This window comes from Coturnix japonica, chromosome Z (assembly GCF_054131305.1).
Source record: "Coturnix japonica strain WE chromosome Z, WE-NBRP24, whole genome shotgun sequence".
Lineage (NCBI taxonomy): Eukaryota > Metazoa > Chordata > Aves > Galliformes > Phasianidae > Coturnix > Coturnix japonica.
Genome location: NC_140702.1, coordinates 38510014 through 38525994, shown reverse-complemented (window position 1 = coordinate 38525994; position 15981 = coordinate 38510014). Strand labels below are relative to the sequence as shown.

General features: G+C 38.3%; 1 protein-coding gene and 1 long non-coding RNA gene across 15 annotated transcripts in view; one reads left to right on the top strand and one right to left on the bottom strand.

Annotated features, from left to right (window-relative positions):
* Positions 1–15981, bottom strand: part of PRUNE2 (prune homolog 2 with BCH domain) — a 136503-nt gene that overhangs the window by 109150 nt on the left and 11372 nt on the right. The window lies entirely within an intron of this gene.
* LOC116652478 (uncharacterized) lies at positions 4243–15594 on the top strand. 4 transcript variants are annotated; one of them, XR_014939767.1, is made up of 4 exons: positions 4243–8396; positions 11111–11254; positions 11989–12173; positions 14850–15594. It is a non-coding gene; the product is annotated as an uncharacterized LOC116652478 (long non-coding RNA). The 4 variants fall into 4 exon arrangements; XR_014939768.1 differs by having other exon boundaries at positions 4243–8883; XR_014939769.1 differs by lacking the exon at positions 11111–11254.

Genomic DNA, 15981 nt, shown 5'->3' with positions numbered 1-15981 from the left:
CTAAGATAAAATGAATTAAGGAAACAATGTGCCATTCTCAGAGGGCATCAGTCAGGATAACTCAGTTCTGATCACATCCGTACAGATAAATACTCAAAGATGCTCACAAAATCTGATTTATAAGCATTTAGATATTTCTGTAATCCAGTTAGAGATCTCTTGTAACACTTTGCTATGGTGAAGTAAGTCTGGTATTTACCTAGTTTTGTTATCTTTAATCCCACAAAAGGTCCAGTATGGCAATTGTATCTTTATGAATCTGTGGTGAAAAATATATTTTATTTGTTCTTAGTTGCATCAAACAGCTGATTCATTCAAAACTACTGCATATACTGGTAACCACGTTTGCAAGAACTTTGGCTAGGATATATTGCTACAGTGATTCATCAAACTATACTACCTCAGTCAAAGAAAACATTCATTTCCTTTTTTCTTCTGTCAAAGTAGAAGGGAAAATGATCTTGAATGATAAGAGATCCTGAACACTTACTCTGGTATTAAGCAGGAACCTTTGCTGGGTCAAATGAAAAAAAAAACAAAACAACACTGTATCTTTCCCCTCCCCTTCCTACACACACATACTCTCAGACACACAGTCTTGCTTTCTGACAATTATTTTCTTTTTGCTTCAAATCTCACTGGATCTTCTATCCTTCACCCATAATGAGATCAGTACATTTTGCTGCACAGGCTGATAGTGCAGTACCTGTCAAGGATAGTATTTCTTTGAAGAAAGCACCTCTATGGCTCAACAGAAGCATATTAATAAAAAAGAAGCTGCACAGTCACATGCTAATTCAGTGCCAGACACAACTCTGAAAGCTGCTCCAAGATTGCTGCTGAAGAGCTACCATGGCTGCTAGGCAAATGTGCTCAGTTTTCATGCAGATGCACGAGAAAAAAGCTGGTCATCTGTAGAAATATTCAACTGAGATTCGGAGACTTCTACTTAGACAAGAGGATTTTTATACTACTTTGTAACTATGGGATTGTACCCCCAGTCCAGAGCTACAATTTTTCTAGTCTTTTCAGAGAATAAAGTACATTTGCCTCATAACATTAGCCAGTGTTATATCTCCATCAATCTGAAGGTTTTAAAGTTGATTATCCTTCTCTGTTGTCAAACAAATGGTTTGTAGCCAAGGCAAAGTTAGTTTAATATTTTATGCCAAGTTCAAGTTACTTTAATATTTCATAAGTCTTTTCTCTAGAAAGCTTTATACTGACCTGAAAAAAGCCATCCCACTAAGTATTTTGTTTTCTCTTATTTTTGAGAACAGAACATTACATTTATCACATACGGTATATGATATATGTTGTACTTTATTGAAATAGTTATAAAAATGCAGTTATATGACAGATTCTTGCCAAGAGAACATAATTTAAAATAGAAAGTTTCAAGTGTGCTATATTTTAATCTTTACCTGCTTGATCTGTATTGAACAAAATAGCTTTTACTAGAAACATCAATGCCAATGGCAGAATATAATATAATAATAGGGCAGTTGTCTAAATCCAGACCTGCTTTTGTGGGGTAGATGCAAAAGTATGATGAGGGAAAGGGTCATAAAAATTCTAAGTAACTCTCAGGAAAGAATAGAAAGACATAAAATATCACTGTTTCTTCTGTATACTGAATTAAATATTCATATGGAATAAGATCTGTAAATGATGATAAAAAACAATTATTAATCTCTAACAGAGCTCAGCAAAATGTCTTCACATCTTAGTTGTTGTGCATGTGCAGCTTTCTTGGAGCCTAGCTGACATACATGCTTCACCAGGTTTTACCTGCATTGGTTTCTCTTATGGTGACTGCACATAGCCAAGCTTTACTGGACTTTTGAAGTTAATACTTTAAAAGCTGTATTTAATAGTTGAGAGCTTTCTACAAATACTTTTCTTTAAAAATAAAGAATAAAAAATGCTGTTTCCTAGAAACACAGCAGCGTGTTAATCCCTGAAATTTATAACGGACATGAGGGCAGGCTAACTACTCAGCATGCTCGCTGAGAAAGGAAATCCTCACCCTATATCATTCCAGGAACTTTCTTTTCAAGTCATTTCTAATCAAGAATTGGAACAGACACATTGCTGCTGAGAATTCAGTTCAATACTGCTGCGTTACCAACAAGCTCCAATGTGGCATTCTGCAAACAGACAAACTTCAGATTGTAAAATAAATAATTCCTACCAATGAAAAATATCTACTGTCTTCTTATTTTGAATTGATTTTATGTCTGCATGCAAGTCTGCTCTGATTGTTATTGAAATATCTACTAACTTATTTACCACATACATTCATTCACATCACAGAATCGCACAATATCCCAAGGTAGAAGGGACCCCCAAGCATCACTGAGTCCAACTCCCATCTCCACACAGGAGCAATGAAAAACCAAACTCCATGTTTGACAGCACTGTCCAAATGCTTCATAAACTGCCAGGTTAGGAGCACTGTCCTGGGCAGCCTGTTACACACCCATCCCATCGCCTTAAAGCAAAGAATCTTCCACTATCCCCCAGCCACCCCTCCCCCGACAGCTCCATGCCGTTCCCTCGGGCCCTGTCACTGCCACAAAGAGCAGAGCTCAGCGCTGCCCCTCTGCTCCCTGTGAGGAGCTGCAGCAGCCATGAAGCCCTCCCCCAACCTGCCGTGCTCTGGGCTGAACAGACCCAGGGACCTCAGCTGCTTCTCTTACATCCTGCCCACAGGACGCTTTGCTACTTTTGTAGCCCTCCTGTGGGTGCTTTCTAATGGTTACATGGCCTTCTGTTGTGGCACCCAGAGTCCTCTAAATTTTTCATAATCTCCCTGCAAGGGCTCTCTACCATTTAGGCAACAGCTTCTCCTAATTCTGTGAAAATTTACTATCACCGTGAATATAGATATGAATAATTATGCCTAGTGCCATTTTGGAAAAAAAGTGTTGGAGAAAACATACAATGCACAGATGCTATTTAAATATCAAAAGAAGCATCACGTAATTAAAAACATCAAAATTGTTGTCTCCTTTGGAGGTTACATTTGTTTCATCAATTGTTTTGACACTGATTTTGCATCATACAGAAGTTTTATATGTTCACACACTCTTGCTTCTTCACATTTTTACTCTGAGGGACAGCTTTGGAGACACCACTTGCACTGGATCACAGATGTCAGTAGTACCCAGTAATATCTAACTTTCAAAATGGATTTTTTGGGGGATATGCATACATGCCCATGTTCACCTGTATCTGGAAACCTAACTTTTACACTGGTGTTTTGATCCTTGTTTTACTTCAAGAAAAAAACTCCCTTTAGACATTTTAGGAAATAAAAGAAAACTATGTGTTTATAATAAGTTGAGGAGGGGAGAAACTTATTCAAATGACCTTAGGCTCAATAAGAGATCATAGTGCCTTTTCTGCCAAGTCATAACAGGATATACTCTAGTATGGCTGAAAAAGGAAAATGTTCCCAGCAGAATGATTATTTAATCCTGACTCAGCAGTACTTCAACAGCCAGTCAATAAGATTTCCTATAAAAGAGACTACTAAAGTAGAAAATCAAAGCTCTTCTTTTTGTTTTATGCCACACTAATTTGAACAACAAATGAGTTATGTTCTCTGCATGACTAGTGTTCTCACCCACCACCTGCACATCAGCAGTACATTATACAGCAATTCAGCCTTGCAAAGAACAAGTGCTATTCATACTCCAAGTTATCTTTAGTTCCTGAAGTCAGTAACAGCACACCTTTGAATTTTCAGGTCAAGTTACATGATTCTTTTTCTCTCTCCTTTCCAACTGAATGTGCAAAGGTGAGACTAGATTGCCTGTCATTCATAGCAGTTGACTGCACTCATCAACTTACAGATTGCTCTTACAGAATAAAAGTGTTCCCTGAGACACCAAAAACAAATGAGGTAAAAGTAGAGAGCACATTTACCTGAGGAGCAGGTCATGTTAATTTAATCTGTTCCATAGTGTGCCAAGTGGTGATTGGTATCGATAATTCCCTACAACATACACTGCAAAATTTGAATAAACTGTAGAAAATAAAGAAAGACTGAGAGAAAAAGAAAAAAAAAAAAGAAAAAGAAAAAAAAAGTGATGGTTTTATCTTTTTTTTTTTCTTTTTCTTTTTCTTTTTCTTTTTAAAGAGAAGTCAAGGGAATTCATAGTCAGGTAACATAGTCCATTTACCTGCCTCTACCATAGACTTAACATTTGATCTAAGGGTGCGCAAGAACATTAAGTTGTCCTCTGTTGGATGAAACAATCTTCCAACTGACAATAAATTTACTGAGCCTTTGGAGCTGAGCTTCATAGCTTCATGTTTCTTAGCTAGAATAAGCCTTATGTGATAGGTAGCAAATTGAAGAGAGATCACATCCTGAAGTGAACCAACAGCCTTGCTCCATATGTGATCACATGAGACAGAATTCTGTTTGTTTATATATAACATATAGTTTTTACCCCGTACTGTTTTTTTTATTTTATTTTTTTTTAATACTGTATGAACTCAGCATTTCTTCTAAGTTTTCATTAATGCACTGTGGAAATTTGAGACTAGATTGCACTTAACACAAACATAATGTGGTTACATTTTCACATTTTCATTTTGCTTTAGGTCTGCTCTTCCCCATGAGCTACACTTTAAGTGATACAAGACATATAAACAGTCCATATTAACAGTAAAATACAGTCACTATCTCTCTGCCATTAAACGCATATCGTCAGTTTGAAGGGAAGGTCATAACTGAAAAAGATGATCAGGAGGCCAAAGTCTGATTCAACTTTGCCTTTTCTGTTCAGATTTAGAAAATATCATAATTTTAAAATGTCTTTAACTTTTTCTCTGCTCTCACATAAGATTGTCTCCGAAATAATGTTTTTAATTGTTTTTGTTGTTACCGTTCTTTGGTTTTTGTCTTGGTGGGAGTATTTTTATTATTGTTGTTGGTTTTGCATTACTAGCATTTTTAGTTGCTAAATCCTTTTCCACACTGAAAATCACCCAGTGGTATCTCTCTGCTGTCCTTCATGCTGCAAACACTATTCCCAAAATAATTTTTCCAAAAGCCTTTTCTCATAAATGCCAGTTTCTTTGTCCATGAGGAAATTCTATTCTTATAACAAGCTTGATTCCAAGTATCTTTTTCTGAGGTCATTTTGTTGCAGAAATTGAGCAGAGATTAAAATTATTTTGCAACACTGTGCTTACTAATGAAGTGACAGTGCACTAAGAAATGTATGCTCAGAATAAAACCATCACTTGATTTTGCAAACTAATCTATTCTTTAACTTGAGATGTTTCCATTAGAGAAATGTGTATCTTATTCTTATAAGATGCTGCCTTTTTATACTCATACAGCAATTGGTTATACCTATATAATACAGATCACCATACTACTGTCACTCTAGCACTTGTGGCAGATCCACAGATGTACTCTATTCGAGCAACACAAAACATATGATCACTCTGTTGTATTGCTTCTCAGTATATGTCTACTCGCTAATAAACCTAGAGGATAGATTCATCCACTGCACATAAATGACACAAAAGTAGGAAAAATTTAGAATGTATTTAGAGTTCTAGATAGAGGTAAGTTATGCTGGGTTCAGGCTAGAGGCAGAAGGAATATGGCATCTCTTGTATCCATATGCAGAAGATTCATCCCTACATTTGAAATCTTCCTGGTCTCTGTGATGAGGGTTCACCCTCTTTCTCCGACTGTTTGGGCTGTGTCTGACTTGCCAGTCTGCTCACAAAATCCAAAGGTATCATTAATATGTGCTATGACCCATTGAGCTCTTCTTGGAGTAGTCTGAAAACAAACTGGTGGATTTTTCTCAGCAAGAAAACAGATTATGTGCTAAACCAACATCCACATTAATATGGTTGATTTCATACCTTCACACATGTTTATGTGAGATTCAAGGGCAGATTCTACACTTTGTTTCGTCATTTCATTGCCAAGTGCACTTCTTCAGAAGTCAATAATATTTGGCATATCCTGTATTTTGTCTTCTCTGCATTCCACATTCCTATGCACATTCCTCTTGTGATGACAAGCACCCCCCACAGACCTTTTCAGATTGCTCTTAGATGACAAAGTATGAATGTTTCATATGAATCAGGCTTCCCCATCTATCCTTGAAGCATTGAGAAGAAATTCAAACATATTTCTTTGATACCATTTGTCTCACTGCAGATTTTTTCTATGTTGTAAGCACAATATTGAACACATTAAATAACCTCATAATCACATTTAAAGGCTTAGTGATCTAGTGCCACCAATGCACTAAAATATATGATAACAAATGCAGTCAGCATTTTCCATACCATATGCTTGTAAATGTTATTCTGCAGGGAACCAATTAAAACTATGGAAAAATTGGAACACAGACATATGGAACAAAACAAAGCAACTTATCTTGTCACCATGGTGCTTGCTCAGTACATTGATTAGGGAATGGTGATATTATAGGCAAACAAACGCCACTTTAATTAAAGTGTGCTGAAAGGAAATAAACAGTGGCAATCTAAAATATTCATTTTTGCTCTGCTGATGTTAATTTTCATGTTAATGAGACAGAAGATACAAAATACACTCCTGTAAAAAACAACGACAATGACAACAAAAAACCTCAGTTTTATTTGAAGATACATAATGCTGGCATTCAATGAGAAAAAGACAGAAAACTAAAGTGAAGTGCTTGGATCTCAGGGGAAAGATTTAAAATACTACTAAATACACAGGACGTTCAAGGAAAAAAAAAAGTTAAGGACATGTTATCTCATAAAAAATTTTCTATCAAGAGGTAGCACATTAAGTGAACTACTACATCTAATCCTTATATGTATTCTGTGCAATTAAGAATAGAGGGAAATAAAACAACAACAAACAAAAAACAGTATAAATAGAAGAAATAACTATCAATCACTTTGAAAACTTTTCTCTGGAAGAAATAAAAAGTAGGGAAGTGGAATCATGATTTACCACCCAGGCTTGGGACAAGCTCGGAAAGATCTACAGGAGGGAATGAGATCAACTTGGTGTTTTCCACTCACACTTGTACTACAGAGTTCAGCAGTTTCGTCATTCCAAAGTCTCACAGAGCACCACAGTGCCCACTGAAAAGATTCAAAAATAAAAATATACAGATTACATATCTTAAGTGAGAACGGTGACTTGTTTTGCACAGTGCTGGTGACACCTTGTGATATTTATCATGATGATTATTACTTCAGTGCCAAACTGCAGCTCCATGCCACATCATCTTGTCCTATTATAGTGGATGTGTGTGCCTTAGCAGATAAACAATTGGTACAGCACCAAGGGAACAAATTATATTAATTGTATTGGTCATCGTCCAGCACAGCCAAGGTCTGTGGAGAGCTGCTATATAATAAACAACCTTTCTTTCATAGTGTAATAGCCAGATCGTCACTGTAGCCACCAACTTCACACACTACCCAAACAGAATTGCAAGCTTCAGAACTTATAAATATTCTGCTGACTGAAGGCAGACATTCTATTTCACAGTTCAGTTTTATCTCATAAATGGTATGTAGCACAGAGATATGTTCTCTTTGTAGAAACAGAGAGTATGTAGTACTAAATGTTAACTTCACAGTAAGCACATGAACTATTGATTTAAAAATATGAAAAATTATAGAAAAAATCATTTAAATTGTACTTTAAAAGTAAATTGAAGCACTTTCTATATTACAAAAGAATACAACAATTTCTTTGAAGGTATATCATCCTATTATTTTCCGTTTAAAAGTCTGGGTAAGCATAAACAAAATATGAGAACAAGGATCCCACCCTATGAGAGATTAATTTTGTTTACAGTTTAGTTCAGTTTCACACATCCCAATCAAAGTTTTCACAAAAAATTACTTCAAAATTCTATTAAGGAAGAAGTAAGAAGTGGAAAAATCACATATGAAGAGATATTAATGACTTAATCAAGACATCTACTTCTTCTTCAGCTTTGCTGAATACATAAAGGAATCATCTCTGTTAAGTGTTACAGACAATCTGCCATCCCTTCTGAAATTGCAGCCCTAGCTAATTCAAAAGACAACCATTATTTTGGTAAGAGAATGAATACAGCAAAAAGAATAAATCACATTAATATTTCAACATTAACCTATAATTGACAGTTTCTACGTAGGTGTTATGGTTTTGCAATTTGGTTGGTGTTGGTATTCCACATCAGAACACCATGCCTAATAATGGGAGTAAAGGGGACAAGTTTTTTTTTCTGTGGACTGCCTTAAATGGGCATGTGGGGTGGGGCACCGGAAGGGAAGGGAGGAAGGGGACGGGGTTGCTGGCCCGGCTCCCTGCGAGGAGACAACGTGGTCGGAGCTTCCCGCCTTCCACAGCTCCATCGGTGAGATTGGGGACTTGGTATTCTCTTTGTTGAAACTCTCTTGTTGTTGTTTAGCGTTATTAGGTTATTAAACTGCCGTTCGTTCTCAGATCACCTTTTTTTCTCCTTCATTTTTTGTTAGACTCAATCGCAATCTCCCTTCCCTTCCCCTCTCCCGAAACGCACGTGGCCGGGCCGGGCCGCGCAGTGTCGTACAGTGCCGATAGAGAAAAGGGGGGGGGGACTTTTGTTCCTGCTCCCCCGGGTTTGTTCCCACTGTCCCGGAGTGAGCTCTAGAGAGAACTCCGTGACAGTAGGTGAGCAGTATCCTCTATTTTTTCACTTAACAAAGTATGTCTTAGTTTTAATTTATGGAGAACATGAATAACTGCAGCCTCTTCCACACAGGGAGTTTGATTTTTCTGAACCCTCAAGCTCTTAGCTTTCAGATAGAAAATGCATCCATTGATCTCTGTGTTTACTGTTGTTAAGAAGAAAAGGTCCAAAGGTAAGGAGAGAAATGTAAGCTATCAATGTAAGCTTCCTCTCAGGCTGATATCTCCCTTCCACCAGATCACAGAGCTCTAAACTTTCACAGCGATTTTAAAGGCAAAAATTAGAGACCTTAACAGCTCTCCTAGGTCACCTCTTGCAAAGAAAGGAGTCCTTAAATGTAAATGAATAAATAAACAAATCTCAAACTAAACAAACAAAAACCAAAAAATAACCTTAGATATATAAAAGGTTACTATAGTAGCCAAAATATCTCATACAGAAGACAACAGCCAGATTCCTGCTTCCTACTTGCAAAGCGCACAAGTGCTGATAGCACATTTACATTTTGCCTATAAGTACTGTATACCTCAGTGACCAGCAACACACCATACTCCATCAAATGGATATTTGATATATACCAATAATTCCTGTGCTGCTAGCCTACAGATTCAAGTTATTTGTATGTGTATATATATATACATTTGTATATGTATATAACACAGATACTGACTAGCATCCAGTTAAGCACTTATCTGAACAGTAATACTTTAAATTAGAAACTGATGATGATTTCATGGTAGTACAGTGTAAGGTCACTCTCTGTTCCCAATCTGCTATTTCTTTAGCTTACGAGTTCTGCTTAGTTAATTATCTAAATCTCTACAGATCAGAATACCATTACAAAGCATTTTATGTTAAATAAGTATTCTTAACAGAAGAAACAAGAGGAATAACTATGTGTGGCTTTCTTTTCCTTACACAGGAAGCACATAATTGGTGTATTATGCTGTTGAAAGGATATCTGTTCAGCATTAATGCAATTAGGAAAGTCTATTAAAAATAAATAGGTCATAATTCCTTCCTATTTTAACATCAAAGTACAATATTTTTTTCTGAGGATCAGTCAAGGAGGAAAGGATAAGCTAAAATGGCAACATATTTATCTGCAGTCCTATTTGAACGTTTCACCTGCAACTTCAGGCAGAATTCATACGCATAAATACAAACATGTACTTGCCATTTATGAATAAAACAAGCACATCAGGTATACAGTTTAAAGACATAAAGACCAAACTGCATGTGGCTTGGTCATTTGAGACATGTGTTCCAGCCAGAACAAATGACAAAATATTTTGAGGAGGTCTCCTGACAGAAATAGACTTGATCTGAGGAGGTCCACATCCCTGAGCTGAAGCCATATGAATACTTACATTCCTGTGATTTTAAAGCCAGCCAAATATACTGCAATGATTGACGTTAATTTGATTGAGGTGCTAATAATTATTATATCTTACTGTTATAAGTAACATCAAAATATAAAATCATATATATTTCCTTAAAAATAGCATGCAAGATATATTCATAACAGCATACAAACTTCAACTATGGTCCTGAAATACCTGTTACAAATTGTATATTGTGAAACATTTGGGCCATTCAGCATGCTGAAGTTAACGCTACCAAGATAAACTGCAGTCTTTGATTCAGTCACATGCAGTCTGTGAAGTCATCGCATGTCATGCATACAAAGTGATAGCTGTGCTTAACATAGGAGAATCACAGAATTACAGAATGATCTGGGTTGAAAAGGACCACAGTGATGGCGTAGTTTCAATTCCCTGCTATGTGCAGGGTCACCAACCACCGGACCAAGCTGCACAGAGCCACATCCAGAAACTCAACACAAACACTCTGGATGGCAGAGGGGAAAAACTGAATATGTACAACGATAAGACATTTCAGAAATCCTGTGCAAAGTAAGCACAGCATTATGGTAATGGTTTTTCAAGAATACTGTTGTACCCAGATATGTAAGTACCTTTTATAACATAATGTAATTACAACTGACCCCAAACAACACCAATCTAATCCTAATACAGCTCAAACTGAACCTCCAGTAAAAGCAAAACTGCAGAAACAGCATGAATCTTAGTAGAACTGTTCCAGAAAACCGCTGTTTGTTCTACTTCCTTCAAAATATTTTTGGTTGTGTCAGAGAGCACTAAACTGTGCTAATGGAAATACGACAAAAAGCCCCATGTAATTTCTTACTGTTGTTACTGGTTAAAAAAATAATAATAATAAAAAATAATCTGCCCTATATTCGAACTCTAGTGTATGAATGATTTTTTTTATCCACATCCAGATTTTGAAAATCTGAACTGATTTAACTTTAAATTGATTTATCTTTCAATTCCTACACATCTTCATTGTTTTTAAAATATTTCCACATTTTATAGTCTTGAGGATTTAGAGACCACCATGAAGAAGCCTGAAATACATGTGATGATGCTCTGGTACGCTCCATGAAAAGACTAAATTCATTGAATTTCAGATACAAAATGCCCAGAAGTATGAACTTCTGACACTTCACACAGGAGCAGGTGAGCGCACATACACAGTCAACTACATACAGTGAGACATGATATATCCTCCAGATACTATTTCATATTCAAGAATATGCAAGAGCTGCTGCTGTAGCTTTATTTATTTATTTATTTACGTAGCTTACATTATCGGGCTTTAAATACGAGATACATCTCCACAACTAACATCCTGCATTGAAACTGTTTATAAACAGCAAGGGATCCTATTCTCCATCTCGCCTAGGAGAATGTAAGATCTACAGTCAGTCCTATGTATATTTTCTCTGGGTCTTTTCATTATCAGCACCGTAAAACTAGAACTAATTTCTCCCATTGCAATTCCCATCCTTCTCCTGGCTTCCAGCTTCAGCAGCTATACAGGACTGAGGACTAGGATAGAACACTGTCACACTTCACTTACTGTGAACATTAACATTACTGACCGTAACTAGTAATAAGAATACATCGCACAGCTGTTCCATGTCTTTTCTCTCGCTGATAGCTACAGCAATTCAAGGATTTGATACTAATCTCTATAATTAAAGGCTAGATAAAACTCAGACTGGCTGATAATTTGTTCTCCAGGGACACTTCAAAAGATGCACTTGTGGAGACAACGTGTTCTAAGGCACAGAGGCTTGAAAGCTTTAGTGTAAGGGGTTGGATGACAGAATAAGGCACCAAAATAAGAAATAATCTGGTGGCTCAGCATGGCCTTCTTCACAATGAATAGAAATCTTTTCTTCTTGCAGGCAGTGCAGCAGCAGAAGCTACCACTAATGAAGAGGAGAGGGAGGAGAGAATCCTATCTCTATGACACCTATTTCCAACTCATGTTTGGCTCATTTGATTTGTGCTTCTCTCTGGCCTTCCAGTACAACTGTCTGTACTACATTGCAAAGGCAAGCCAGGAAAAAGACCTACTTATTAAAGCTCGGTGGGTTTGAGCTATTTTAAGCTTTATGCATGTTGATTTACATTAATTAAATGCCCCCAGAAATGATGGCAATTACATAGAGAAGGGCTCTTGAAATTAATCCTTCTCTAACAATAATAGCTAAAAACTGTAGACAGAGAGTACAAGCATATTTTTAAGGCAGACTTTCACAGTTTAGTTTGATTATTGATTGGACCAGGAAGCAAATATTACTGCATTCAATAAGTAACAACTTTCAGATTATCATACTATTCTCACTTCTGTTTTTTGCGGTTTTCACTCCTTGGCTTTGACCCTGTATCATTCATCAATTATCCCAAATAAAGTTTCATGATTGTTACCAACCTGTTCCAACTTAGAAGAGTCAGACCAGAATCATGTTCAACATGGTGTTAGTGCAGGGATATGGAATAGGGCTTTTAAGCTGTGCAGTGTTCTGCAAAGGTGCATAAAATGAAAGATAATTCCCTTCCACTGCTAGTTAACTACTCTAACACACCTTTTATTTAGCTAAATACAGCAGCAGCTTTTAGCTCCCAAGGTACACAGAATCACAAGAATCACAGAATGACCCGGGTTGGAAGGGACCTCAAGGATCATGTAGTTCCAACTCCCCTGCCTAGCAGGGCCACCAAACATACACATTTACTAGATCAGGTTGCCCAGGGCCCTGTCCAACCTGGTCTTGAACACCTCCAAGGACGGGGCATCCACAACCTCCCTGGGCAGCCTGTTCCAGGACCTAACCACCCTTCTAGTAAAGAACTTCCCCCTAACATCCAACCTAAATCTTCCCTCTTTTAGCTTAAAACCATTTCCCTGTGTCCTGCTATTATCAGCCCTTTCGAAGAGTTTACTCCCCTCCTGGGTGAAAGTTCCCTTCAGGTATTGAAAGGCTGCAATGAGGTCACCCCGCAACCTTCTCTTCTCTAGGCTGAACAAACCCAACTCCCTCAGCCTGTCCTCATAGGGGAGGTGCTCCAGCCCCCTGATCATCTTCGTGGCCCTCCTCTGGACCCTTTCCAAAATCTCCATGTCTTTTTTGTACTGAGAGCTCCACACCTGGACACAGTACTCCAGATGGGGCCTCACAAGAGCTGAGTAGAGAGGGACAATCACCTCCCTATCCCTGCTTTCCGGCCTGCCAGAGCACACTGCTGGCTCACGTTGAGTCTTTCATCCATCAGGACCTCCAGGTCCTTCTCTGCCCAGCTGCTCTCAAGAGCATATCTGTGATAGATACACAGTATCTATCAATCTAGATAGATTGACTAACTCACTCTAACTCATAGCAAATTACCAAAATAATGGGTTACTGTCTAAACATTTTGAAATGTGTTCATGCAAAATGGCATGTTGCTCTTAAAAATAAATAAATAAAATCATACTTGAATTAGAAGGCATGCCTTTCCTTAGCTTCTCTAGACTGACACAGATGAATAGCTTACTGTAAGGGCTAAATCTTTTTAACTGGAAGATAAATGATCTTTCAGCTACAGCTGTGTACAGTGTCAGTGGCATCTAGTCACCTGTTCTGTTTATTGGAGCTGTGGATTCTGCCAGCATCTCAGGGGGACAGAGTTTAGCCTCTGCTTCCTGTTAAAAATGACAGCCGGTTGATTTTAAGTGCATTCTCAAGAACTGTGACGCTCTGCATATATCTGTTAGTGACATAGTTATTAATATTCAGCCTTGAAAATATACATAAGAACACATCAAATTATGAGTGCATCAAAAAACAGATCTATCCCAGATTTTTTATTAACACTTCCAGAAATACATTTTTATTTATGTTTTCGTTTTTCTCTCACTAGAATCTCTCCATATTTCCTTCAAATCAAAGTGAAAGTACAGCATTAAAAGTATCTTATATCTTAAGTTTTGTCAGAAACGTGAAAGCTCCAGCAGACAAAAGAGCATAAGAAAGGTCAAGTTTCTCCGTTCTTTAGAGGAGCACAACATTTCTCATACTTATGAAAGATGACATTCAAACCAGCTTTTTTTTTAACTTTCCTGCACATCCCAACACTTTCTAGAAGGCTTCCTAAAGATGAATGGAAATTAGAACATGCTACACTCTCATGAGCTTGACATCAGTTACACTTGTGTACATGCAGCCATGCAACTCCAAACAAATGCACCAATATGCAGGGGCATAGACACACACAGATGCCATTCCCCTGCTGGTTTAGTGGGATTTTAGTAGTCCTCAGCAGTGCACTGCCACTGGATTTAGGCAGTTAAGACATAGAACGCTGCCCAGGGGCTCCCTTGTCCATTAACCCACTTTCTCTGTAAGTGCCTGTGCTTCCCTGTGCACACAAGTGACAGCAAGAGAGCAAAAACTAGATAAAAGTCTATTTTAAAAATCACAGAATCATAGAATCATTTGAGGTGGAAGGAATCTGTAAGGATCATCTAGTCCAACTGCCCTGCAGTGAAAGGGGAAACCTACAGTTAGATTAGGTTGCTCAGAGCCATGTCCAGTCTGATCCTGAATATCTCCAGGAACAAGGCATCTATCACTTGACCCAGTGCCTCCCAAACTTTAATTGGGGGAAAACTTCTTCCTTATATTCAGTCTAACACAGTATCCCCTGTTTTAGGTTTAAACTATTTCCCCTTGACCTGTTACAGTAGACCTTGCTAAAGAGTCTGTATCCTTCTTTCTTATAGCCACCTTTTAGATACAGAAAGGCCGCTATCAGGTGTTCCCCCTGGACCCTTCTCTTCTCCAGCATGAACAGCTCCAGTCCTCTCAGCCTGTCCTTGTCCCTTAAATAATTTCTGTGGCTCTGCTCTGGATGCACTCCAACAGATCTATGTCTCTCCTGTACTGAGGACTCCTCATCTGGATGCAGTACTCCAGGTTAAGATCTCACTAGCACAAAGTAGAGAGGCAGGACTACATCCCTTCACCTGTTGGCCACACTTCTTTTGATGCAGGCCAGGATACGGTTGGCTTTCTGGGCTGTAAGGGCATATTGCTGGCTCATGTCCAGCTTCCCACCCACCAGTACCCCCAAGTCCTTTTTGGCAAGCTTGTGCTCAATGTTTTTGTCTCCCAGCTTGTAGTGAGTAGCAATTGCTATGATACAGATGCAAGACCTTGCACTTGGATTTGCTGAACCTCCCAATGTTCTCCTGGGCCTGTTGTAATACAAGAAGAATTTTGCAGAGCAGCAGCCATGGATCAAGATAAGGACTTCACAAAGCAGCTGCGGAGCAGGATAAACAGCATGAGTACCAAGAACACCTCTAGGATAAGAATGAATGGCTCGTGGCTTTGAAGGGGGCTTCTAGGGTTGTTATTGCAGTAGCTTTCCTCCAATTAATGTGTGTGATTTTTGGATGCCCTCGTCTGTCTGCTGTAAAAGTATGGCTTTTTGGGCAATAAATTGACACACTATATGTAACCATATTGGTGTGTGGCTGTTTATCCAAGCACGCTGACCTTTTGCCTTTCAGGTTCGCCAACATGGGCCCACTGCTCAAGCATAACTAGGTCTCTAGATTTAGAGAAATAGCATCTTGTCCCTCAGGAATGTCAACTGTACCACACAGCTTAGCGTCATCTGCAAATTTGCTGAGCACACTCAGTAACACAGTCATCGATGAAGATGTTAAAGTGTATCAGTACCAGTACTGACCAGAGAGACACCCCTTGTCACCAATCTCCATCCTGACATTGAGCCCCTGACCGCCACTGTCTGGGTACAATTACACCAGCAGCTTCTTGTCCAATGAACACTCCATCCATCAAAACCATATCTTCCCAATTTGGAGAGAAGGATGTTATGGAGGAGAA